Source organism: Aotus nancymaae, unplaced genomic scaffold (assembly GCF_030222135.1).
Source record: "Aotus nancymaae isolate 86718 unplaced genomic scaffold, 86718_ANA_hifiasm-v0.15.2.pri h1tg000004l, whole genome shotgun sequence".
Taxonomy (NCBI): Eukaryota; Metazoa; Chordata; class Mammalia; order Primates; family Aotidae; genus Aotus; species Aotus nancymaae.
Window position 1 is genome coordinate 69,817,894 of NW_026988415.1, and position 26,457 is coordinate 69,844,350.

The following is a 26,457-nucleotide window of genomic DNA, read 5'->3' on the forward strand; positions in this document are numbered from 1 at the left end:
TTTTAAAAAGAAAATCCGTATATTGAAGAGATATCTGCCCTCATTTCTTTGTTGCAGCATTGTTTACAGTAACAAAGATCTGAAAGCAACTCAAGTGTTCAACAACAGATGAATAAAGAAAATGTGGTACACATATACCATGGAATACTATGCAGCCATAAAAATAATGAGTTCATGTCCTTTGCAGGGACGTGGATGAAGCTGGAAACCATCATTCTCAGAAAATTAACACAGGGACAGAAAATGAAACACCACATGTTCTCACTCATAAGTGAGAGCTGAACAATGACAACACATGGACACAGGGAGAAAGAAACAATACACACTGGGGCCTTTCAGGGTGTGGGGAGCTAGGGGACAGATAGCATTAGGAGAAATACCTAATGTAGATGATGGGTTGATAGGTGCTGCAAACCACCACCGAGTGTATACCTATGTAACAAACCTGCACGTTCTGCACATGTATCCCAAAACTTAAAGTATAATAATTTTTTAAAAATAAACAAAAAAAAGTAGGAAGGATAAAGCTAAAATTTAGAGTTTTTGTTAGTTTTCTCTTTGCTGGCTTGTTTTTATGTAATTGTTAACTTGTCATCAGTTTAAAACAATATATTATGTGATTTGCAAGCCTCATGGTAACCTCAAATCAAAAAATAAACAAATATATAACAGATAACCCAAAAAAGCAAGAAATTAAAAGACAGCACCAGGGAAAATCACTTTCATTGAAAGGAAGATAGAAAGGAAAGAAGGAGGGAAGAGAAGACAACAAAACAGCAGAAAACAAGAAAATGAAAGGAGTAAATCATCACTGAGCAATAATAACATTGAATATAAGTGGACTAAAATCTCCAATCAAAAGAAATAGAGTGCCTGAGGAGAGGAAAGGAAAATCGCAGATAGGAGGCAGGACTAAGTTGCAGCTCTTACTCAGGACAGAGCAGTGTGTGGAGATTCACATTATGAACTCTTGCTCCAAGAACTACTGCATGAATATACAAGGAAAGCTAAGAGAATCCATAGACTCTTTGAAGAAAGCAAATCGCTCCTGCACACCCCAGGAGACATCCCAAAACCTGTGAGTGACCAAAATGTGAAAGTTTGAAAGGGGGATCGTCTACCACTGAACACACACCCTCACTGGGGAACCTGAGGGTCCAGATCATGGGAGAAGGATTTGACCTTACCTGGAACTGAGACGATTTTAGAGTCGAGCAAAATGCAGGGGTCGAAGAAGCAGCGGGAAGTGCCCTGTGAGCTCTTGGCCCCCAAAGAAGTCATTTCTTACTGTGTCTTGCAGAGGTCCTTAAGGAGTGCTGCCAGAGGAACTGGGAAAAGACCACAGGAAGAAGAAAACTTCCAGCTGAACTTTGTAAAAAAAATTCCACCTAACGTGAAGTTTCCTGGACAGAAATCAGGGGAGGAGGTAAATCCAGAGTGCAGATACAACAGAGAAGCCACAGCAGGTGGGGAAGCATGAAACCTGAAAGCCTTGCTTGCTTTCACAGTCAGGAGGCTGGTAGCCTGGGGTAAGTTCTCAGCCCTGCTTAACTGCTACCTGAAAACCAACATGGTACTGTTGGGGATGGGGTATGATGGAAGCGAGACTAGCCTTTTGGGCTGCGTGGGAGCTGGATGAAGCCTGTAATGGCTCTCTTTCCCTCAATTCCCTGACAACCTGCATGACACAGCAGAGGCAGCCATAATCTCCCTGGGAACATAACTCTATTGGCCTGAGAACAAGAACTCCAGCCCCCACAGCAGCCACAACAGGCCCCACCCAAGGAGAGTCTGAGCTCAGAAATGCCCAATCCTACCCTCATGTGATGGTCTTTCTCTACCCACTCTGGTAGCAAAAGACAAAGGACATAATATTTTGGGAGTTCTAGGATTTCCCCCCCCTACCCATTGCCTGATCATCCCTATACTAACACAACTGATGCTCTCTTGAAAGTGCCACCTCTTGGCAATCCAAACAGTACAAAACTAGTGCAATAAGCAAAACTACAACTAAGGACCCTTGCAGAGTTCATTTCACTCCACTGCCACCACCATCATAGTAGGTACAGCTATCCATGCCTGAGAGACCTGAAGACAGTTCCCATCACAGGACTATGTGCAGACCCCCCCCACCCCCCACCACCAGTAGCAGCCAGGAGTCTGGTAGCTCTGCTGGGTGGCTAGATCCAGAAAAGAAATAATCACTGCAGTTTGGCGCTCAGAAAGCCACATCCCTAGGAAAAGGGGGAGAGTACTACAGCAATGAAGCACGCCATGGGACAAAAGAATCTGAACAGTTGCTCTTAAGACACAGATCTTCCCTCTGACATAGTCTACCCAAATGAGAAAAAAAAAAAAACAGAAAAAAATTCTGGTAATATGACAAAACAAGGTTCTTTAACACTCTGATATGGTTTGGCTGTTTCCTCACCCAAATCTCATTTGGAATCATAGATTCCCTAATTCCCATGTGTTGTGGGAGGTACCTGGTGGGAGATAATTGAATCATTGGGGCAGTTTCCCCCATACTGTTCTTGTGGGAGTAAGTAACTCTCATGAGATCTGATGGTTTCATAAGAGGAAACCCATTTTGCTTGGTTCTCAATCTCTCTTGCTGCCACCAAGTAAGAAGTACCTTTTGCCTCCTGTCATGATTGTGAGGCCTCCCCAGCCATGTGGAACTGTGAGCCCATCAAACCTCGTTTTCCCTATATATTACCAAGTCTCAGGTATGTCTTTATTACCAGAATGAGAACAGACTAATACAGTAAATTGGTACTGGTAGAGTGGGGTGCTACTATAAAGATATCTAAAAATGTGAAAGTGACTTTGGAACTGGGTAACAGGGAGAAGCTGCAACAGTTTGGAGGGCGCAGAAGAAGACAGAAAAATGTGGGAAAGTTTGAAACTTTCTAGCCTGTTGAATGGCTTTGACAAAAATGCTAATAATAATATGGACAATTAAATCCAGGCTGAGGTGGTCTCAAATAAAAACGAGGAACTTTTTGGGAACTGGAGTGAAAGTGACTTTTGCTATGTTTTAGCAGAGACTGGCAGCATTTTGCCCCTGTCCTAGTGATTTGTGAAACTTTGAACTTGAGGGAGATGATTTAGGGTATCAGGCAGAAAAAAATTTCTAAGCAGCAAAGCATTCAAGAGGTGACTTGAGTGACTTTAAAAGCATTCCCTTTTAAAAGGGAAACAGCATAAAATTTCAGAAAATGTGCAGCTTGATGATGTGATAGGAAAAAAACCCATTTCCTCAGAAGAAATTCAAGCTGGCTGCAGAAATTTGCATAAGTAACAAGGAGCCAAATGTTAATCGCCAAGAAAATGAGGGCATGTCAGAGGCCTTTGTGAAAGCCCCTACCATTACAGACCCAGAGGCATAGAAAGAAAAAAAGGGTTTTGTGGGCTAGGCCCAGGGGCTCCCTGCTGTGTACAGCCTAGGGAATTGGTGCTTGGCATCCCAGCCACTCTAGCCATGGCTAAAAGGCGCTAAGATAAAGCTTGGGCTGTAGCTTCAGAGGGTGAAAACCCCAAGCTTTGGCAGCTTCCATGTGGTGTTGAGCTTCTGTGTGCACAAGAGTCAATAACTGAGATTTGGGAACATCCACTTAGATTTCAGAGAAGGTATGGAAATGCCTGGATATTCAGGCAAAAGTTTGCTGCAGGGGTGGGGCTCTCATGGAGAACCTCTGCTAAGGCAATGTGGAAGGGAAATGTGGGGTTGAAGCCCCCATGGAGACTCCCCACTGGGGCACTGCCTTGTGGAGTTGTGAAAAGAAGGCCACTGTCCTACTGACTCCAGAATGGTAGATCCAACAGCTTGCACCATGCACCTGGAAAAGCTGCAGACACTCAATGCCAGCCTGGGAAAGCAGCTGGGAGGGAGGCTATATCCTGCAAAGCCACAGGGGCAGAGCTGCATAAGACCATGGGAACCTAACTCTTGTATCAGTGTGACCTGGATGTGAAACATGAATTAAAAGATCATTTTGGAGATTAAGATTTGACTGTCCAGCTGGATTTTGGACTTGCATGGGGGCTGTAGACCCTTTGTTTGGCCAATTTCTCCCATTTGGAATGCCTGTATTTACCCAATGCCTGTACCCAATTGTATCTAGGAAGTAACTAACTTGCTTTTGATTTTACAGGATCATAGGCAGAAGGGACTTGCCTTGTCTCAGATGTGAGTTTGGACTGTGGACTTTTGAGGTAATGCTGAAATGAGTCGACTTTGGTGGACTGTTGGAAAGGCATGCCTGGTTTTGAAATGTAAGAACATAAGATTTGGGAGGAACCAGGGGTGGATTGATATAGTTTGGCTGTGTTCCCACCCAAATCTCTTATTGAATTTTAGCTCCCATAATTCCCATGTGTTGTGGGAGGGACTCAGTGGGAAGTAATTGAATCACAGGGACAGTTCCCCCATACTACTCTCATGGCAGTGAATAAGTCTCATGAGATCTGATGGTTTTATAAGGAAAACCCCTTTTGCTTGGTTCTCATTCTCTCTTGCTGTCACCATGTAAGAAGTGCCTTTTTCCTTCCACCATGATTGTGAGGCCTCCTCATCCATGTGGAACCATGAGTCCATTAAACCTCTTTTTATTCATAAATTACCCAGTCTTGGGTATGTCTTTAATAGCAGCGTGAGAACAGGTTAATACACACACCCCAAAAGACACAATAAATCATCAGCAATAGATCAAAATAAAGAAGAAATCCCTGTATTGCCAGAAAAAGAATTCAGAAGGATGATTATTAAGCTAATTAAGGAGGCAACAGAAAAAGGTGAAGTCCAACTTAATGAAATTAAAAAAAAATCATATAAGATATGAAGGGAAAAACCTGCAGTGAAATAAGCGTAAATAAAAAAACAATCACAACTTCTGAAAATAAAGGATACACATAGAGAAATGCAAAATGCACTGGAGAGTATCAGTAATAGAAACTAACAAGCAGAAAAAGTGAACTTCAGAGCTCAAAGACAAGGTTTTGAATTAACTCAATCCAACAAAAACAAAACTAAAATAATTTTTTAAAAAAGAACAAAACCTCCAAAAAAAATTGGGATTGTAATGATCAAACCTAAGAATAATTGGTGTTCTTGAGGAAGAAGAGAAATCTAAAAGTTTGGAAAACATATTTGAGGGAATAATTCAGGAAAACTTCCCCAGCCTTGCTAGAGATCAAGACATCCAAACACAAGAAGCTCAAAGAACACCTGAAAAATTCATTGCAAAAAGATAATTGGCTAGGCACACAGTCATCAGTTTATCTAAAGTCAAGACACAGGAGAAAATCTTCAGAGCTGCCAAGTTAAAGCATGAGGTAACCCATTAAAAAAAAAAAAACCTATCAGATTAACAGCAGATTTATCAGGAGAAACCCTACAAGCAAGAAGGGTGTGGGGCCCTACCTTCAGCCTCCTTCAACAAAAAATTATCAGCCAAGAATTTTGCGTCCAGTGAAACTAACTTTCATAAATGAAGTAAAGATACAGTATTTTTCAGGTAAACAAATGCTAAGAGAATTCACCACCACCAATTGAGCACTATAAGAACTGCTAAAAAGCTCTAAATCTTGAAACATATATTCTTGAAATATGCCAAAATAGAACCTCCTTAAAGCATAAAGCTCACAGAACCTATATATATATATTTTATATATATATATATAATATATATATATGTATATATACACAATAAATTAAAACACACACACACACACACACACACACACGGTATTCAGGCAACAAGAAGCATGATGAACAGAATAGTACCTCACATCTCAATACTAACATTGAGTGTAAATGGCCTAAAAAACTAAAAATAATACTACCATATGATCCAACAATTCCACTGCTCGGTATACACCCAAAACAAAAAAAATTAGTATACTGAGAAGATATCTGCACTATTATGTTTATTGCAGCACTATTCACAGTAGTCAAAATTTGGAAGGAACCTAAGTGTCCATCAACAGATGAATAAGAAAAATGTACATATACACGATAAAGTACTATTCTATCACGAAAAATAATAATATCCTGTCATTTGCAACAAATGATGGAACTGCCGGTCATTATGTTAAGTAAAATAAGTCAGGAAAAGAAAGACAAATTTTGCATGCTCTCACTTACTTGTGGGAGATAAAAATTAAAACAATCAAATTCATGAAGATAGTAGAATGAAGATTACCAGAGGATGGGAAGAGAAAGATGGGAGAGGGAATGGTTAATGAATAAAAAAATTTAATTAGATAGAATAATACCTACTATTTGTTAGCACAACAGAGTGACTGCAGCCAACAATAATTAATTGTAAATTTTGAAATAATTGAAAGAGTATAATTGAATTGTTTATAAAATAATTTTTTATTTGAAAATGGTAGACTTTATCATTATTTTCTTTTTTAATATACTTTTAAGTTCAAGGTACGTCAGTTTGTTACACAGGTAAATGTGTGTCATGGGGAATTGTTGTATAGATTATTTCATTGCCCTAGTATTAAACCTAGTACCTATTAGTTATTTATCCTGATCCTCTCCCTTCTCCTACCCTCCACCCTCCAATAGGCCTCAGTGTGTGTTATTTTCCTGTACGTGTCCATGTGTTCTCATTATTTAGTTCCCACTTATAGGTGAGAACATGCAGTATTTGGTTTTCTGTTCCTGAATTGGTTTGCCAAGGACAATGGCCTCCAACCCCATCCATGTCACTGCAAAGGACATAATCTCATTCCATTTTATGGCTATATATTATTCCATGGTGTATATGTACCACATTTTCTTTACCCAGTCTATAATTGGTGGGCATTTCGGTTGATTTCCTATCCTTACTATCGTGAATAGTGTTGCAGTGAACATACACAGGCATGTGTCTTTAAAATGGAACAATTTATATTCCTTTGGGCATATACCCAGTAATGACATTGTTGGGTCAAATGGTATTTCTGTCTTTAGGTCTCTGAGGAATCACCATACTGTCTTCCATAATTGTTGAACTAGTTTACACTTCCACCAACAGTGTATAATCATTTTTCTTCACAACATCGCCAGCATCTGTTTTTTGTTTGTTTTTACTTTTTAGTAATAGGCATTATGACTGGTGTCACACACTATCCCATTGTTGTTTTGATGTGCATTACTCTAATGATCAGTGAGTGATGTAGAGCTTCTTTTCATGTAATTTTTGGCTGCACTTAAGTCTTCATTTGAGAAGTGTCTGTTCATGTCCTTTGCCCACTTTTTAATATGTGTGTGTGTGTGTGTGTGTGTGTGTGTGTGTGTTTTGTAAATCTGTGAAAGTTCCTTAAAGATGCTAGATAGTAGGGTCCAGGCTGCAGTAAGCCTAAATGCCACTGCACTCAGCCTCGGTGGCAGAGGAAGACTCTATCTCTTACAAAAATAAATAAAAATAAAAAATAGACTGGGGATCCAAGATGGCCAAATAGGAACAGCTCTGGAGTTCAGTTTCCAGTGAGAACAATGCAAAAGGTGAGTGAACACTGCATTTCCAAACGAGTTATTACTGCCCACAGACCAGGAGATTCCCAGGCTGAAAAGCGCCAGGAGTTTCCAGCACAGCTGTTTCAGCTGGTGCAGCGGGTTTCCACACAAAAACTCACACAAATCTGGGCGGCCGTATCAACTGGTGCCTGGAACGCCTGGGAGACAGAGCCGCTTATTCAACTGAAAAAAAAGGGGGCTGAAACAGGGAGCCAGGTGATCGGGCTCGGTGGGTCCTACCCCACAAAGACCAGCAATCTGAAATGCTCTGGATTGAGAGTTTTGCAGCAAGCACAACTGGACCTGGGATGGGGTCCTTCCATTGGGGGAAGGGCATCCACCATTACCGAGGCAGTCTGCCACCACCAAGGCAATCCACCACTACCGAGGCAGTCCGCCACTACTGAGGCAGTCCACCATTATAGAGGCAGTCCATTACTGAGGCCGTTCTAACTATACCTCTATAAATAAAACCACAGGGAAGCTCACACAGCAGCTGGGCAGAGCCCACAGCAGCTCAGCAACGCCTCTGCTGGCAGACTGTGACTACGCTACCTCATTGCTGGGCAGGGCAGCTCTGAAAAAATGCAGCAGCACACCAGGAACTTATAAATAAAGCCCCAAGACAGAGCACTTGGGAAAAAAGGTGGTTATGAGTTCCACTGCAGCACACATAAACAGAGCTGCCCAGCAGCTGTGAACAGAATAATGGAGCTCACAGGTCAGCACTTGAGATCTTATAAGGGACAGACTGTCTCCTCAAACAGCTCCCCATCCCCTGTATACCCAAAGAGTCACCTCATAAAGAAGAGCTCAGGCTGACATCTGGCAGGTATCCTTCTGGGACAAAGACAACAGAAGAAGAAACTTGCAGAAACCCTTACTGTTCTGCAGCCGCCACAGGTGATCCCTAGGCAACCAAGGCCTGGAGTCGACCTCCAGCAGTCCTATAGCAGAGGGGACTGACTGTTAGAAGGAAAACTAAAAAACAGGAAGAAATAACTCCATCATCAACAAAAAGGACATCTACTCAGAGACCCCATCAGAAAGTCACCAACTACAAAGACCACAGGTAGATAAACCCACAAAGATGGAAAGAAACCAGTGCAAAAAGGATGAAAACACCCAAAACCAGCACGCCTCTCCTCCTCCAAGGGATCACAACACATCACCAGCAAAGTAACAAAGCAGGATGGAGAATGAGTCTGATGAATTGACAGAAACAGGATTCAGAAGATGGGTAATACGAAACTCCTCTGAGCTAAAAGAACATGTTCTAACCCAATGCAAACATACTAAAAACTTTGAAAAAGGTTTGAAGAAATGCTAATGAGAATAAACAGCATAGAGAAGAATATAATGGCTTAATGGAGACGAAAAACACAACACGAGAACTTCGTGAAGCATACACAAGTTTCAATAGCAGAATCAATCAAGCAGAAGAAAGGATATGAGACTAAAGATCAACTCAATGAAATAAAATGAGAAGGCAAGATTAGAGGAAAAAGAGTGAAAAAAAAATTAACAAAGCCTCCAAGAAATATGGTATTACGCGAAAAGACCTAATCTATGTTTGATAGGTGTACCTGAATGTGAGAGAGAATGAATCCAAGCTGGAAAACACTCTTCAGGATATTATCCAGGAGAACTTCCCCAACCTAGCAAGACAGGCCAATATTCAAGTCCAGGAAATACAGAGAATACAACAAAGATATTCCTCAAGAAGAACAACCCCAAGGCACATAATCATCAGATTCACCAGGGTTGAAATGAAGGAAAAAATGCTAAGGGCAGCCATAGAGAAAGATCCGGTTACACACAAAGGGAAACTTATCAGACTCATAGCGGATCTCTTGGCAGAAACCCTACGAGCCAGGAGAGAGTGGGGGCCAATATTCAACATCCTTAAAGAAAAGAAATTTCGACCTAGAATTGCATATCCAGCCAAACTAAGCTTCATAAGTAAAGGAGAAATAAAATCCTTTATGAACAAACAATTACTGAGAGATTTTGTCACCACCAGGCCTTCCTTACAAGAGCTCCAGAAAGAAGCACTAAACATAGAAAGGAACAACCACTATCAGCCATTCCAAAAATGCACCAAATGGTAAAAAGCATCAACACAATGAAGAAACTGTGTCAACTAATGGGAAAAACAACCAGCTACCATCAAAATGGCACAATCAAATTCACACATAACAATATTAACCTTAAATGTAAATAGGCTAAATGCCCCAATCAAAAGATACAGACTGGCAAATTAGATGAAAAGTCAAAAATCATCAGTGTGCTGTATCCAGGACACCCATCTCATGAGCAAGGACACACACAGGCTCAAAATAAAGGGATGGAGGAAGATTTACCAAGCAAATGGAGAGAAAAAAAAAAAAAGCAGGAGTTGCAATCCTAGTCTCCGATAAAATAGCCTTTAAACCAACAAAGATCAAAAGAGACAAATACGGGCATTACATAATGGTAAAAGAATCAATGCAACAAGAAGAACTAACGATCCTAAATACATATGCACCCAATACAGGAGCATCCATACACACAGAATAAGTTCTTAAGGACCTACAAAGAGACTTACACTCCCTCAAAATAATAGTGGGAGACTTTAACACTCCACTGTCAATATTAGACAGATCAACGAGACAGAAAATTAGCAAGGATATCCAGGACCTGAACTCAGATCAGGACCAAGTGGACCTAATAGATATCTACAGACCTCTCCACCCCAAATCCACAGAATACACATTCTTCTCACTCAGCATCATAACACACCTACTCTAAAACTAACCACATAATTGGAAATAAATCACTCTTCAGCAAATGCAAAAGAACGGAAATCATAAAAAACACTCTCTCAGACCACAGTGCAATCAAATTAGAACTCAGGATTAAGAAACTAACTCAGAACAGCACAACTTCATGGAAACTGAACAACTGGCTCTTGAATGTGGACTGGATAAACAATGAAATATAGGCAGAAATAAAGATGTTCTTTGAAACCAACGAGAACAAAGATACAACGTACCAGAATCTCTGGGATATGTTTAAAGCAGTGTCTAGAGGATAATTTATAGCAATTAATACCCACATGAGAAGCAAGGAAAGACCTAAAATCGACACTCTAACATCAAAATTGAAAGAACTAGAGGTGCAAGATCAAAAAAACTCAAAAGCTAGCAGAAGGCAAGAAATAACTAAGATTGGAGCAGAACTGCAGGAGATAGAGACACAAAAAACCCTTCAAAAAAAATCAATAAATCCAGGGCTGGTTTTTTGAAAAGATCAACAAAATAGACTGCTAGGCAGATTAATAAAAAAGAAAAGAGAGAATAATGATATAGATGCAATAAAAAATTATAAAGGGGATATCACCACTAATTCCATAGAAATACAAACTACCATCAGAGATTACTACAAACAACTCTATGCACACAAATCAGTAAACCTGGAAGAAATGGATAAATTCCTGGACACTTGCACCCTCCCAAGCCTAAATCAGAAAGATCTAAACCCTGAATAGACCAATAACAAGGGCTGAAGTTGAGGCAGCAATTAATAGCCTACCAACCAAAAAAGCCCAGGTCCAGAAGGGTTCACAGACAAATTCAACCAGACATGCAAAGAGGAGTTGGTACCACTCCTTCTGAAACTATTCCAAACAATCCAAAAAGAGAGAATCCTTCCCAAATCATTTTATGAGACCAACATCATCCTAATAACAAAACCCAGCAGAGACTCAACCAAAAAAGAAAACTTCAGGCCAACATCTATTATGAACATAGATGCATAAAATGCTGGCAAACTGATTGCAACAGCACATTAAAAAGCATATCCATCATGATCAAGTAGGCTTCATCAAAGAGATGCAATGCTGGTCCAACATATACAAGTCTATAAATGTAAAATACCACATAAACAGAAACAAAGACAAAAACCACATGATTATCTCAATAGATGCAGAGAAAGCCTTTGACAAAATTCAACAGCCCTTTATTCTAAAAACTCTCAATAAACTAGGTATTGACGGAACATATCTCAAAATAATAAAAGCTATTCACAACAAACCCACAGTCAAAATCATACTGAATGGGCAAAAACTGGAAGCATTCCCTTTGAAATCTGGCACTAGACAAGGATGCCCTCTCTCACCACTCCTATGAAATATAGTATTGCAAGTTCTAGCCAGAGCAATCAGGCAAGAAAAAGAAATAAAGGGTATTCAGTCAGGAAAGGAGGAAGTCAAATTGTCTCTATTTGTAGAAGACATGATTGTATATATAGAAGACCCCATCGTTTCAGTCCAAAATCTAAAACTGATAAGCAACTTCGGTAAAGTCTTAGGATACAAAATCAATGTGCAGAAATCACAAGCATGCCTATACACCAATAACAGACTTAAAGAGAGCCAAATCAAGAATGAACTGCCATTGACAATTGCAACAAAAAACAAAATACCTAGGAATACAACTAACAAAGGATGTAAAGGACCTCTTCAAGGAGAACTACAAACCACTGCTCAACAAAATAAGAGAGGACATAAACAGATGGAAAAACATTCCACACTCACAGTTAGGAAGAATTAGTATTGTGAAAATGGCCATACTGCTCAAAGCAATTTACAGATTCAATGCTATCCCCATCAAGCTACCTATGACCCTCTTCATAGAACTGGAAAAAACCACCTTAAACTTCATATGGAACCAAAAGAGAGCCCGCATAGCCAAGACATTTCTAAGCAAAAAGAACAAAGCTGGAGCCAGCATCACACTACCTGACTTCAAACTATACTAGAAGGCTGCAGTAATCAAAATAGCATGGTACTGGTACCAAAACAGAGATATAGACCAATGGAACAGAACAGAGGCCTTGGAGGCAACAACACACATCTACAACCATCTGATCTTTGACAAACCTGACAAAAACAAGCAATGGGGAAAGGATTCCCTGTTTAATAAATGGTGTTGTGAAAACTGGCTAGCCATGTGCAGAAAGCAGAAACTGGACGTCTTTCTGACACCTTACAATAAAATTAACTCCAGATGGATTAAAGATTTAAACATAAGAGCTAACATCATAAGAACTCTAGAAGAAAACCTAGACAAAACTATTCAGGACATAGGCATAGGCAAGGACTGCACGACTAAAACACCAAAAGCATTGGCAACAAAAGCCAAAATAGACAAATAGGATCTAATTAAACTCCAGAGCTTCTGTACAGCAAAAGAAACAATCATTACAGTGAATTGGCAACCAACAGAATGGGAAAAAAATTTTTGCAATCTACCCATCTGACAAAGAGCTAATATCCAGAATCTACAAAAATTAAAACAGATTTACAAGAAAAAAACAAACCCATTCAAAATTGGAAAGGACATGAACAGACGTTTTTCAAAAGAAGACATTTATGAGGCCAAAAAACATGCTCTTCATCACTGGGCATGAGAGAAATACAAATCAAAACCACATTCAGATACCATCTCATGCCAGTTAGAATGGCAATCATTAAAAAATCTGGAGACAACAGATGCTGGAGAGGATGTGGAGAAATAGGAACACTTTTACACTGTTGGTAGGAGTGTAAATTAGTTCAACCATTGTGGAAGACAGTGTGGTGCTTCCTCAAGGACCTAGAAATAGAAATTCCATTTGACCCAGCAATCCCATTACTGGGTATATATCCAAGGGATTATAAATCATTCTATTATAAAGACATGTGCACATGTATGTTCATTGTGGCACTGTTTACAATAGCAAAGACCTGGAACCAACCCAAATGCCCACTGATGATAGACTGGACAAGGAAAATGTGGCACATATACACCATGGAATACTATGCAGCCTTGAAAAATGATGTGTTCGTGTCCTTTGTAGGGACATGGATGAATCTGGAAACCATCATTCTCAGCAAACTGACACAAGAACAGAAAATCAAACACCATAAGTTCTCACTCATAGGTGGGTGTTGAACAGTGAGAACACATGGACATAGGGAAGGGAACATCACACACTGGCGTCTGTTGTGGGGGACTAGGGGAGGGACAGCAGGGGTAGGGAGTTGGGGAGGGATCACAGGGGGAGAAATGCCAGATATAGGTGATGGGGGGATGGAGGCAGCAAACCACATTGCCATACGTGTACCTGTGCAACAATCCTGCATGTTTTCCACATGTACCCCAGAATCTAAAGTGTAATTATATATATATACATATATATGTGTGTATATATGTATATAAAAGAAGCTAGATATTAGACCTTTGTCAGATACATAGTTTGCAAAAATTTTCTCCCATTCTCTAGGTTGTCTGTTTACTCTGTTGATAATTGCTTTTGCTGTGCCCAAGCTCTTTAGTTTAACTAGATCCCATTTGTCAATTTTTGCTTTTGTTGCAATTGCTTTTGGCATCTTCATCATGAAATCTTTGCCCAAGCCTATGGCCTGAATGTTATTGCCTAGGTTGTCTTCCAAGGTTTTTATAGTTTGGGGTTTTACATTTAAGTCTGTAATCAATCTTGAGTTAATTTCTGCATATGGTGTAAAGAAGTGATCCAGTATCAATTTACTGATTATAGGTAGCCAGTTATCCCAGCACCATTTATTAAACAGCAAATCCTTTTGCCCTTGCTTGTTTTTGTCTGCTTTGTTGAAGATCAGATAGTTGTAGGTAGGCGGTCGTATTTCTGCATTCTCTATTCTGTTCCACTGGTCTATGTGTCTGTTTTTGTACCAGTACTACACCGTTTTGGTTACTGTAGACCTGTGGTATAGTTTGAAGTTGAGTAGCATGATGCCTCCAACTTTGGTGTTTTTTGTTTGTTTGTTTTTTGGCTTGGCTATTCAGGCTCTTTTTTAGTTCCATATGAACTTTAAAATAGTTTTTTCTAGTTCTGTGAAGAATGCAATGGTAGTTTAATGGAAATAGCATTGAATCTATAAATTGCTTTGGGGAATAGGGCCATTTTCATAATGTTGATTCTTCCTATCTAAGAGCATGGAATGTTCTTCCATTTGTTTGTGTCGTCTCTAATTTCTCTGAGCTTTGCAGTTCTCCTTGCATAGATCTTTCACCTCACCAGTTAGCTGTATTCCTAAGAATTTTATTCTTTTTGTGGCCATTGTAATTGGAAGTTCGTTTGTGATTTGGCTCTCAGCTTGACTGAGATGGTGTTACTGGAATGCTAATGATTTTTGCACATTGATTTTGTATCCTGAAACTTTGCTGAAGTTGCTTATCAGCTTAAGCAGCCTTGGGGCTGAGAATATGGAGTTTTTTAAGCTATAGTATCATGTCACCTGAAAATAGGGATAGATTGACTTCCTCTTTTCCTTTTTGGATGCCCTTTACTTCTTTCTGTTGCCTGATTGCTCTATCCAGAACTTCTAATACTATGTTGAGCAGGAGTGGTCAGAGAGGGCATCCTTGTCTTCTGCCAGTTTTCAAAAGGAATGATTCCAGCTTTTCCCCATTCAGTATGATGTTGGCTATGGGTCTGGAGTCTGTCATATACGGTTCTTATTATTTTGAGGTATGTTTCTTCAATAGTTTGAACATTTTTTAACATGAAGGAATGTTGAATTTTGTTCAGTCTTTTCTACATCTATTGAGACAATCATGTGGTTTTTGTCTTTAGTTCTGCTTATGTGAAAAATCTCATCTGTGTGTGTGTGTGTGTGTGTGTGTGTGTGTGTGTGTGAGAGAGAGAGAGAGAAACATGGCTGCTCATTCACCTGGGTACAGGCATGCTGAGGCCAAAAATGGTGTCAGTGATAGGCAGGGGGATAGGAATTGGTTTTATAGGTTGTGGGGGAGACAGTGGAAAGTTACAAAAGTTAGAGTTGGCAGTTTTTTGCAAGCTGGGAGAGGGTCCTTAGTTTGCAATGCAAGTTGTGGGTGGGGGGGGTCATAGGGTGTGGAGTCATGAGGCTGGCCAAGCTGGGAGGGGATCATAGGGTGTGGTATCATGAGGTTGGCCAAGGTCAGTTACAAAGTCCAATGGCCTTGTCAATTGAGGCTGAATAAGAAAGAGTAGAGAATGTCTCAGAGTTAAGTACGTGACACATGAGTTGATTTCTTCCTAAGATCTTACAGCCATTTCAGGTTTTCTAATTCTGGAAGGCCCTCCAGAGGTGTATGTGCAGTTAATGGGGGTAACCATGCCATCCACGGTGTGGTCAGACCTTACATTCTTATCTTTTTATATTAGTAATATAAAGGAAAAAGAAATGAAGAGTGGAGGGCAGTGGAATATTAGGAAGGCTGGCAAGAAGGGGTGATGGAGCAATGTTTCTCAGGGCATCTTCAAGCGGGATTTGGGGCAGCATGGAAACTTAAAAATGGGAAGGAATTTAGACTGCTGGGAGATCTCGGGGCAAAGGTTGATACTGTGGGGTTGTTAGAAAGAGCATTTGTCATATTGATTGATTGGTTATCACTTATATATGATTTCATAGAAATTGAGAGATTAATCAGAGAACATAAGGTCCAAATAATAGAAGGGGAAATATAGGTATCAGAGGACTAAGGATTGGAAGAAGTCATGACTCCCAGTTACAGAGTCCAGCCAGTCCATCCAGCTCCAGAATAACCATTTGCCTGATTAGTGAGCTTTTGGGCTCTTTCTTTTAATTTATTGATGGCATCATACATAAGACCAGACTGGTTAACATAAAAACAACATTCTTCATTTAGGAATAGGCAAAGACCTCCTTTTGCAGCAGTCAGTAAATGAAGACCTCTGCAGTTTTGGAGGACAACTGTAGCTAGGGAGTTTACTTGAGCATGAAGAAGGAATAATGATTGACTTAATTCTGCAATGCAAGCAGAGAAAATCTTTAGAGAGGCTATGGAAGGTAACAACTGAAGTGGTAAGGCCTATGCCAAGTGCAGTAGTAATTCCTAACCCTACAAGTAAGGGAATCAATGGAATGACCTGCTTTATGTCATGTCAGGACCACAAGGGGAATTAAGAGGCTTTCGTCTCCATTAGCAAACAATTTTGGAAGTATTGAAAACTAGGGTACAAGTGCCTGTTCAGTTGGTAAGAAGGTAGACGTAAGAAGAAGAACCAAAGAGGAAAAAAATGTCCTTGGCTTAGACAGAACTGGAAGGGTAAACTAAAAAGATGAGAAAGTGTTCTGTGGGAAGTGTTGGGGTCTTGGACACAAGTGCCAAGGGAACCAGCAAGGGCTGTAGCTGTTAAAGGTTGTAGCAGGGTTTGGTAGGGTAACTGTGTGGAGGGAGAGCTTTTGTTTTCATGCTGTATGAGAAAGTATGTGGTATCTATAAGAAACCATTTACTTTAACAAGATTGGGTATGAGCACACAGGAAGAGGGGTCTGGAGGAGAGTCTGAGGAGCAAGGGGAGGGTGGCCAAGGGTAAAGTGAGAGATAGGGTAAATGTCTACCTAGGCAAAACCTGCTATTGACATTTTTAAGGCCACTAGTTATAAGGGAGGGCTTTTCTGTAATGCGCAGTTCATATGCTCCTATTTTTTGGTTAACGTGGGTAGCAGGGCTCTTGAGGTGAAGTGTAAAGGAACACAAAGAAGGCAGGAGATAGAGTCATGAGGTTTTAGGTATTAAGTGAGAGGCTGGGTTGAAGTCAGGTCCAAGAGTAATGGTTTCTTTAGGGGTTTCAATAAAGAGTGCATAAAGCTAGAGAAGGCGAGGGGCTGAAAGTGTGTGAGATGTGAAGAGCAAACTAAACTTTGGAGGTTGTGAGAGCTATAGAGGGTAAGTGGGGCATAGCCTGTGATTCTCAGGGATTTTAAAAGTATTGGGGTGGCAGCTGCTACCACACATAGGTACGAGGGCCAGCCCAGGACTGTGAGGTTAAGTTGTTTGGATAAAAAGGCTACAGGCCATGGGCCTGGCTCCTGTGTTAAGAATTCCGAAGGCATAGCCTTTTATTTCTGCTGTGTAGAGAGAGAAGGGTTGAGAGGAGTTGGGGAGCGCTAAAGTAGGAGCAGTCTCAAAGGCCTTTTTTAGAAAACAAAAAGAATGGGGGAAGGATTTTTGGTCTAAGGGGTCAGCTAAGTTTCCTTTTGTAAGTTCATAATGTGGCTTGGTTAGGGGGGCAAAACCTGGTATCCAGAGGCAAAAGTATCCTACAATGCCTAAGAAGGAGAGAAGCTGTTGTTTAGTGGATGGGATTGGGGTTTGGGAAATCAACTGGATATGGTTGTCAGGGAGAATGTGTGTATGTTAGCAAAGGACTATAACAGATGGGGAAAAAAAATTGGGCTTTAGAAAAAAGCATTTTTAAGGTAAAGAACAGAATAGTGAGTTGTGGAAAGGGGTATGGAAGATATGATGATACAGGAGTTTGGTACAACCAAGTGAATGGGAAGTACAACCTGATTGATGAAGTAGAGGTCTTGGACTAGTCTTTAGAATTTGTCTGTTTTTTTGGACAGGTAGGATAGGAGAAGAAATGGTTTTGGAAAGGGATATATGATACCCCTTTGAGTATAGATGCTGAAGAAGAAGTAGGGTGAACCAAAAGGCCACGTTGCAATAGACGGGTGATGACAGGCTTTAGGTCTTTTAAAGCCTGTTGTGGGATGGGGTACTGGTGCTGGGAACGATAAGCATGGTTAGGTTTTAAGGGGATGAGGGGTGAAAGACTTGTAGCAACAGATGGGGAGGTGGTGTCCCACACCCTAGGGTTAAGGTAGGGGGGCATAAAGGGGACCTATTGAGGGAGATATGGGTTCAGGGAGGAGGGCAGCAATGAGGTGTGGCTGTAGCTCAGGAATAGTTAAGGAGGAAGATAATTTTGCTAGGACATCTCAGCTTAACTGGGGAACTAGACAAGTGGGGATGATTAGGAAAGAATGCAGAAAGGAATGCTGGCCTAATTGACACCGACTTGGGGAGTTTTGAGAGGCCCGGAGGCCTTGCCATCAATTCCCACAACAGTTATGGAGGCCAAGAAGACAGGTCCTTGAAAAGAAGGCAGCGTGGGGTGGGTAGCTCCATGTTGATTAAGAAGGTGATGGACTTACCCTCCACCTTAAGAGTTACCTGAGGCTCAGCATCCGTGATGGTCCAGGGGGCCTCCGAGATGTTCGAGCAGCATCAGTCTTCAGCCGCCAAGCCAATTTGGTCTGAGAGCTTTGGGCTGGAGCTCCAGGATCCGACTTTCCATAGGAGCCCCCGCACAGACAGGGCAGGGCTCAGGAGGAATCCCGGGCTGCGGGCATTCCTTGGCCTAGTGGCCAGGTTTCTGACACTTGAAGCAAGGTCTGAGGGGGCGGCTGGACACTGTAGTCTGGGTGCTTTGAAGTCTCTGTGAGCCGGTGACGTGGCTGGGGTTTGTCTTACGGTAGAGGCGAGCATTTGTGGTTTTGAGATGCGTTGCTGCTGCTGCTATAGAATACTTTGAAGGCAAGATTGATTAGTTCCTGTTGTGGGGTTTGAGGGCCAGATTTCAATTTCTGTAACTTTTTTAATGTTAGGGACTGATTGGGTGATAAAATGCATATTAAGCATTTTTCAGGGTTGAGTGTAGAAGGATGACATTTAACTTACTCCAGGTGAGATTATAGGACTGGGTTAAGTAATGGATGATTTGATGAAAAGGAGCCTAACCGTTGCCTGATTTGGGAAAGGTTGGATAAAGAGAAAGGAACGTGCACCCTAACTATGTCTTCAGCTTCAGCCACCTCTCGAAGGGGGAATTGTTGGGCAGGGATGAAAGAGTTAGCCATGGGACTAAACTGTAAGCCAGACCAGGTATGAGGTGGGGAGGTGAAAGGAGGGGCATAAGGAGGTGGGTTGTGGACAGAGGAAGGAGAGGGAGGCTCTGAGTGGGGGTTGGGCCTGGATTAGGGCATGGTTAGGACAGGTAGGAGGGGAAAGGTCAGAAGGGTTAATGGACAAGGATGATTCTGGGTTACTGGTGGATGCAGGAGGGACGGACGGAAGGGAGAGAATGAGCAGAGATTAGGGAGGGATTAGAGTATTAACAAAAAAATGCCTGGACGCCTTGTACCCAGACCATTTGCCTATTTGTTGACAAAAATTGTTTAGATCTTGCAGAATAGAAAAATCAGAAGTGCCATTTTATGGCCATTTGGATTGAGGCCAGGCTGTGTTACAGACATTTAGGTTTCAGATTGGGCAACAGTTGAAGAGGTTTTAGGTTTTTTAGGATGCAGGCTAGAGGTGAAGACAGGAATAAAGGGCGGAATATTGCCCCTGGTGAAGTAGTTAAGTTTTAAGGAAAGGAGTAGAGACTAGTAGAAGGAGTGAGCAGCTACCAGTGTTTTCAGTAGGTGTCCCTGACTGATTCCTGGGCTATAACGTGGTTTAGTGATCAAAGCAAGTGTCCCTGCAATTGATCAGACACCAAGGGAAGAGTCTTGTCTTCCCAAGTCCGTGACTGACGTTGGAGTTTTTGAGTGAGAGGGAGAGACTTGTCTCCTCTGGCTCCACATGGATAAAGAGTGTCTCTTCGTCTCTACTAGAAGGAGAAAGATTTGAAGGAAAAGGGAGGGGAGAGACTTGTCTCCCATTCTCCAAACAAATAGAGGGGGAGAGACTTGTCTCCCATTCTCTAAAAGAAAAGGCAAAGAGAGGGGGAGAGACTGGTATCCCATTCTCTAAAGGAAACGACAGAGAGAGGGGGAGAGAAAAAGGGAGAGACTGCTTTCCCGATCTGAAGGTGGCAAGAGAGCTGTTTGGCACCCTAAGCGTGAGCTGCTGGTCTGGTCTGATGTGTTGAGGTCTCAGATGGGTCTCTTCAAAGAGGGAGAGTGGGGACAGGGGGCTAGTCTCTCTGAAGGAGTACTCCTGTACCGGGTTTTCGGCAACAAATGTTAAAACATGCGGTCTGAACGAAGACACCACCAAACAGGCTTTGTGTGAGCAACATGGCTATTTATTCACCTGGGTGCAGGGGATCTGAGGCCGAAAATAGTGTCAGCCAAATCCCACTTATTGATGTGCATATGTTGAACCAACCTTGCATCCTGAGGATAAAGCCTGCTTGATCAAGCTGTTTGATGTATTGCTGAATTTGGTTTGCCAGTATTTTGTGAAGGAATTTTGCATCAATGTTCATCAACGATATTAGACTGAAATTGTCTTTTTTTGTTGTCTCTCTGCCATGTTTTGGTATCATGATAATGCTGGCCTCATAAAATGAGTTAGGGAGAAGTCCCTCTTTTTCTATTTTTTGGAATAGTTTCAGTAAGAACATAAATAATTCATAAAGGCTTGAGGTGCTGAATACTTCCATTTATCCTGATGTGATTATTATGCATTTTGTGCCTGTATTGAAATATCTCAGTACCCCATAAATATATACACATATGATGTACCCATAAAAATAAAAAATAAGAACCTCATAATAATAATAATAAGGGTGGTGGGAAAAATTTTTGGAGGTGATGAATTGGTTTGTCATCTTAATGGTGGTGATGTCTTCTAGGATACTTATTTATCCTGAAACCCACTGAGATGTATGCATCAAACCTGTATAGTGGAATGACTGAATGCTTATGTCCTCCCAAAATAATTTATATTTTGAATATGAATGGAAAGAAGAAAGTTCTATATGATGGTATTAGGATTTGGGGCTGTTGTAAGATAATTAGTTCATGTGATTAGTTACAAAAGAAACCCCAGATAGTCTTTCCACCATTAGAGGACGCAATCAGTAGCCTCCATTGGTGAAAAGGAGAGTGTGCCCTGACCAGACACCAAATGTGTCAATAGCTTGATTGTAAGGTGAAACAGAAACAAATTTCTATTGTTTATGAGCTATCCAGTTTATGGAATTTTTATAGTATCCTGAACAGACTAAGATATACAGCTTTTATTAAAGTGGTTCACAAAAAAACAGAAAATTCAACAGTTTCATGATAAAAACACTGAACAGAGGGGCTTCAAGATGGCTGACTACAGGCAACTGGTACTCACTTCCCCAACAACAAAAAGCTAAAATAGCAAGTAGACAACTACACTTCCAATAGATCATCTCACAGAGAAGCCTGTAAGTCAACAGAGAAGTAAGAGGAAATACCTAAACTAAGGAGGGAGAGAGAGGCAAGAAAGTCTAGGATAGGCTGGGAGCTTGAAAATGCTCCCAAATCTGGGGAAAGAGTAATTAAGATACCTCCAGTGTTCTACATTCCCACTGCAGACTACTACAATTCCAGCCACAGGAGAGCCCCTAGACATTTATGGGTCCTAAGACTAACAATCATGTAAAGGCATTGCTTTAGAGAGGGTAGTCTACTGGGTCCCATGCCCCCACAAGGGCTAAGCAACTACAGTAAGGTGCCACACTGAGAATCCAGTCCCCACTGTACTGCCTCCTGACTGGGGGTGGGACAATAACCCTGGAATCTCCATATCCCTAGAGTTCATTGATGTTCCCTACCTGCAGCACCTCTGACTGGCTGCCCCAATCAGGGCTGACCCCTGAATCACTGGTAACAACCTCACTGCCCTCAGCAGCAAACCCACAACACAGCTACCTCTACTGTGACCTGCCACTACCAGGGCCAAAGCACAAGCAAAACACATGCCCTCTAGCCACCTGCATATAGCCACTGACACTGAAAACCCCACCTGCCCCAGGAACAAGGCTATAGTACAATCACTGTTGCTCCCACCCAAACATTCCACCAGGAGCCTAGAGATCACCCTGGCTCTGTGTACCAAGCCAAGCACTTGCACACACTACCAGAGGGCCTGAGGACAGGTCTATCTGGACCAGCTCCACCCACCCCATACCCCAAGTGTCCAAGCATGTTGTCTAGCAGCCTAGAGACTGTCAAGCCCAGAATACCACCATTGACACCTGAGAACTCCTCCAAAGTGGCTAAGATCAGGCCTACTCAACCACTACCACCACAGCTGGCAATCACAAGCACCACTTGCAGGCCTGGGGACTTGCCTGCCAAGCCCAGTTCAGGCACTGCTAACATCAGTGTGGACATTTTGGGAATCAGAGAGTTGTCCTGCTACTCCTACTGCTATTGTCTTTGCCATGTCCACTACCCCTCAAAATCCTGTCCACCCAACCGGCCCACCACTGCAACTACTGGCACTGAAGCACCTTGCCTGGAGACCCAAGAATTAGTTTGACTGGACCTGCTAACATTTGTGCCATAATTTGCTGTCTGGGAACCCGCTGCTATCACCATTGGGGCAAAAAAAAAAAAAAAGGCTTAGTGTTGTCATCCCCAGCAAAACATCACGACAGGCTCCACTAACAACCAAACCCTAAGCAACCAAAGGAATCAAAGACACCACTGATGCTTTTACAACTGAAAATACCATGAAGACTAGACTACTGTATAAATCAAGAATCAAAGCCAAAGTGCTCTACCCAAGCAATACTATAAAAATATTTTCAGGCCGGGCGCGGTGGCTCAAGCCTGTAATCCCAGCACTTTGGGAGGCCGAGACGGGTGGATCACGAGGTCAAGAGATCGAGACCGTTCTGGTCAACATGGTGAAACCCCGTCTCTACTAATACAAAAAATTAGCTGGGCATGGTGGTGCGTGCCTGTAATCCCAGCTACTCAGGAGGCTGAGGCAGGAGAATTGCCTGAACCCAGGAGGCGGAGGTTGCGGTGAGCCGTGATCGCGCCATTGCACTCCAGCCTGGGTAACGAGCGAAACTTCGCCTCAAAAAAAAAAAAAAAAAAAAAAAAAAATATTTTCAGAAAAAAGTCCTCCCCTAAAAAGCAAATTTGAAAATTTGGAAGAAGCAACTGGTATATCAGATGCATACATATCAACATAAGGACACACACACACGAATTAAAAAGCAAGGAAGTTTGACATCTCCAAAGGAACACACTAATTCTCCAGGAACAGGTTCCAATCAGATAGAAATTTATAAAAACTTGGAAAAAGAATTCAAAACAGTGATATAAAAAAGAAGGACACTGAGATACACAGAACAGAGTAAAACAATACAAAGAATCAGAAAAACAATTTGGGATCTGAATAAGAAATTTATTAAAGAGATAGATACCATTAAACAAGATTTAAACAGAAGTTCCAGAAATAAAGACTTTATTAAATGAAACAGAACATGTAGGCAAAATCTTTAACAGACAAGTTCAAGCAGAAGAAATAATTTCAGAACATAAAGATAGGTCTTTTGAATTAACCCAGTCAGACAAAAATAAGAAAAAAAGAATAAGAAAAAAATAAAGTCCACATGACGTGGGACAGCATAAAGTTACTAAATGTTTGAATTTTTGGTGTCTAAGAAGATGAATAGAAAATGAAAGAGCTAGAAAACCTACTTAATTAATAGCTGAAAACTTACAACGTTTTCTAGCAAGAGATTTAGACATCCAGATCCAGGAAAATCAGAGATCTCCAAATAGATACCATCCCAAAAAGTCCCCTCCAAAACACATTATAGCCAAACTGTCAGAAGTCAAAGAGAGAATTCTAAAAACAGCAAGAGCAAAGTGTCTTGTCATTTATAAAGGAACCTGTATCAGACTAACTAGATTTCTCAGCAGAAACCTTATAGGCCAGAAGAGAATGGAAAAATATATTCAAACTGCTGAAATAAAAAAAAAAAAATTCCAGCCAAAGATACTATACCCAGAAAAGTTATTCAAACATGAAGGAGAAATAAAGTCTTTTCCAGATAAGGAAAAGCTGAGGTAATTCTTCTCTACTAGACCAATCCACTAAAAAATGCTTAAGGGAGTCCTACACCTGAAAGCAAAAGCACACTACCTACCATCATGAAAACAGATGAAAATATAACACTTACTGGTAAAGCAAATACAAATAAGAAAGAAAAGACTCAAATATTAACACTATAGAAAACTAACAATCACAACGATGGATGGATGGATGGATGGATGGAAGAAAGGAAGGAAGGAGGAAGGAAGGAAGGGTATACAAAACAACCAGAAATCAAGTAATAAAATGAAGTGAATAAGCACTCACCTACCAATAGTAACACTGAACAGAATCAAATAAAATTTTTTATTTGAAAGAAACAGACTGGCTGAATGGATAAAAACTTATGAATCAACTGTTCTAGTCAATTTGTGTTGCTATAAAAAAGTACCAAAAACTGGGTAATTTATATATAAAAAAATAGGTTTATTTGGCTCAAAGTTCTGCAGGCTACACAAAAATGCTAGCACTAGCATCTGCTTCTGGTGCGGGCTTCAGGCTGCTTCCACTTGTGGCGGAAGGGGAAGATGAGTCAGTATGTGCATAAATTATATGAGAGGAAGGAAGAAAGAGTGGAAAGGGAGGTGCCAGGATCTTTTCAATAACAAGCTCTCATGAAAAACAGCAGAGTGAGAACTCACTCATTACCATGAAAATGTCAAGGGGGGATTCCTGTCATGAAGCCATTCAGGGGGGATTCCTCCCCATAATCCAGATACCTCCCATTATGTCCCATCTCCAACACAGGGGATCAAAATTTCAACATGAGATTTGGAGATTTGGAGGACACAAAGAAACCAAATTACAGAACCAACTATATGCTGACTACAGGAAACTCATCTAACCTGTAAAGTCACATGTGGACTGAAAAAATAGGTATGGATAAAGATACTTCATGCAAACAAAAACCAAATCAAGTAGGAGTAGCTACACATAAATCAGATAAAACAAACTTTAAGTAAAACGAGACAAAGAAGGTCATTATGTAATGATAAAGTGATCAGTTTAGCATAAGGATTTAAAAATTCTTAAAAAATATATGCACCTAACAAACTTGAGCACCCAGATACATAAAACAAGTATTACTAGATATAAAGGAAGAAATAAACTCCAAATACAATAATAGTCAGAGACCTCATCACCCCACTCTCAGCATTAGATAAATCATCCATCTACACAACAAAGTAAAAAAGAAAGATAATACTTAAACTACATGTTAGACCAAATGGATCTAACAAATACTTACAGAAAATTTCATCCAACAGCTACAGAATACACATTCTTCTAATCAGTACATGGAACATTCTCTAGGATAAACCATATGTTGGCAAATAAAATAAGTATCAACAAATTTTAAAAACTCAAAATTCTATCAATGATTTCTTCAGGCCACAATGGAACAAAACTAGAAATCAATAACAAGAGGAATGTAGAAAACTGTCCAAATATATGGAAGTTAAACAACATGTTCCTGAATGACCATGGGGTTAACAAGAAATTAGGGATGAAATAAAAGCACTTCTTGATACAAATGAAAACTGAAACACAACATACTAAAACCTATGGGATACAACATAAGCAATACTAAATGGAAAGTTTATAGCATTAAATGCCTACAACAACAACAACAACAAATAGCTCACAAAATAACAACCTAACACTGCATCTCAAGGAACTAGAAAATGAAAAAACAAACTAAACTCAAAATTCATAGACAAAAAAATAAATAAAGATCAGAGCAGAACTAAATGTAACAGCAATTCAACAATATAAGAGATCAATTAAACAAAAAGTTGGTTTTCTGAAAAGAGAAACAAAATCAATAAACTGCTAGTTAGGCTAACCAAGAAAAAAAGAGAAAAAATCAAATAAAATCAGAAATGAAAACAGAGACAGTTAATATCAAAGAATACAAAAAATCATCCGACACTATTATGAACAACCAAACACTAAAAAATTAGAAAACATAGAGGAAATGGATATTCCAGGACACTACAACCCGGATCAAATCAAGAAGAAACAGAAAGCCTGAATAGAACAATATCAAATAATGAGACTGAATCAGTAATTTTAAAAAGTATCCCAACAAAGAAAACTCCAGAAACAGATTGCTTCACTGGTGAATTTTACCAAACTATCAAAGAAAAACTAACATCAATTCATCACAAACTATTCAAAACATTGAAGAGAAGGGAATTCTTCCTAACTCATTTCAATAGGCCAGCATTACACTGATATCAAAACCAGACAAGGACACAACAT

The 26,457-nt window shown here is 40.6% G+C and overlaps 1 protein-coding gene across 3 annotated transcripts in view; it reads right to left on the reverse strand.

The window, feature by feature from the left end:
• CHIC1 (cysteine rich hydrophobic domain 1) overlaps positions 1 to 26,457 on the reverse strand; it is a 160,589-nt gene that overhangs the window by 92,839 nt on the left and 41,293 nt on the right. Inside the window, exon 4 of one of the 3 annotated variants that reach the window (XR_001111125.2) lies at positions 1,188 to 1,328. The exons of the other annotated variants lie outside the window; for them this stretch is intronic. The gene's annotated coding sequence lies outside the window, so the exon portion shown is untranslated. The remainder of the gene's footprint in view (positions 1 to 1,187; positions 1,329 to 26,457) is intronic. 3 annotated transcript variants of the gene reach the window in all.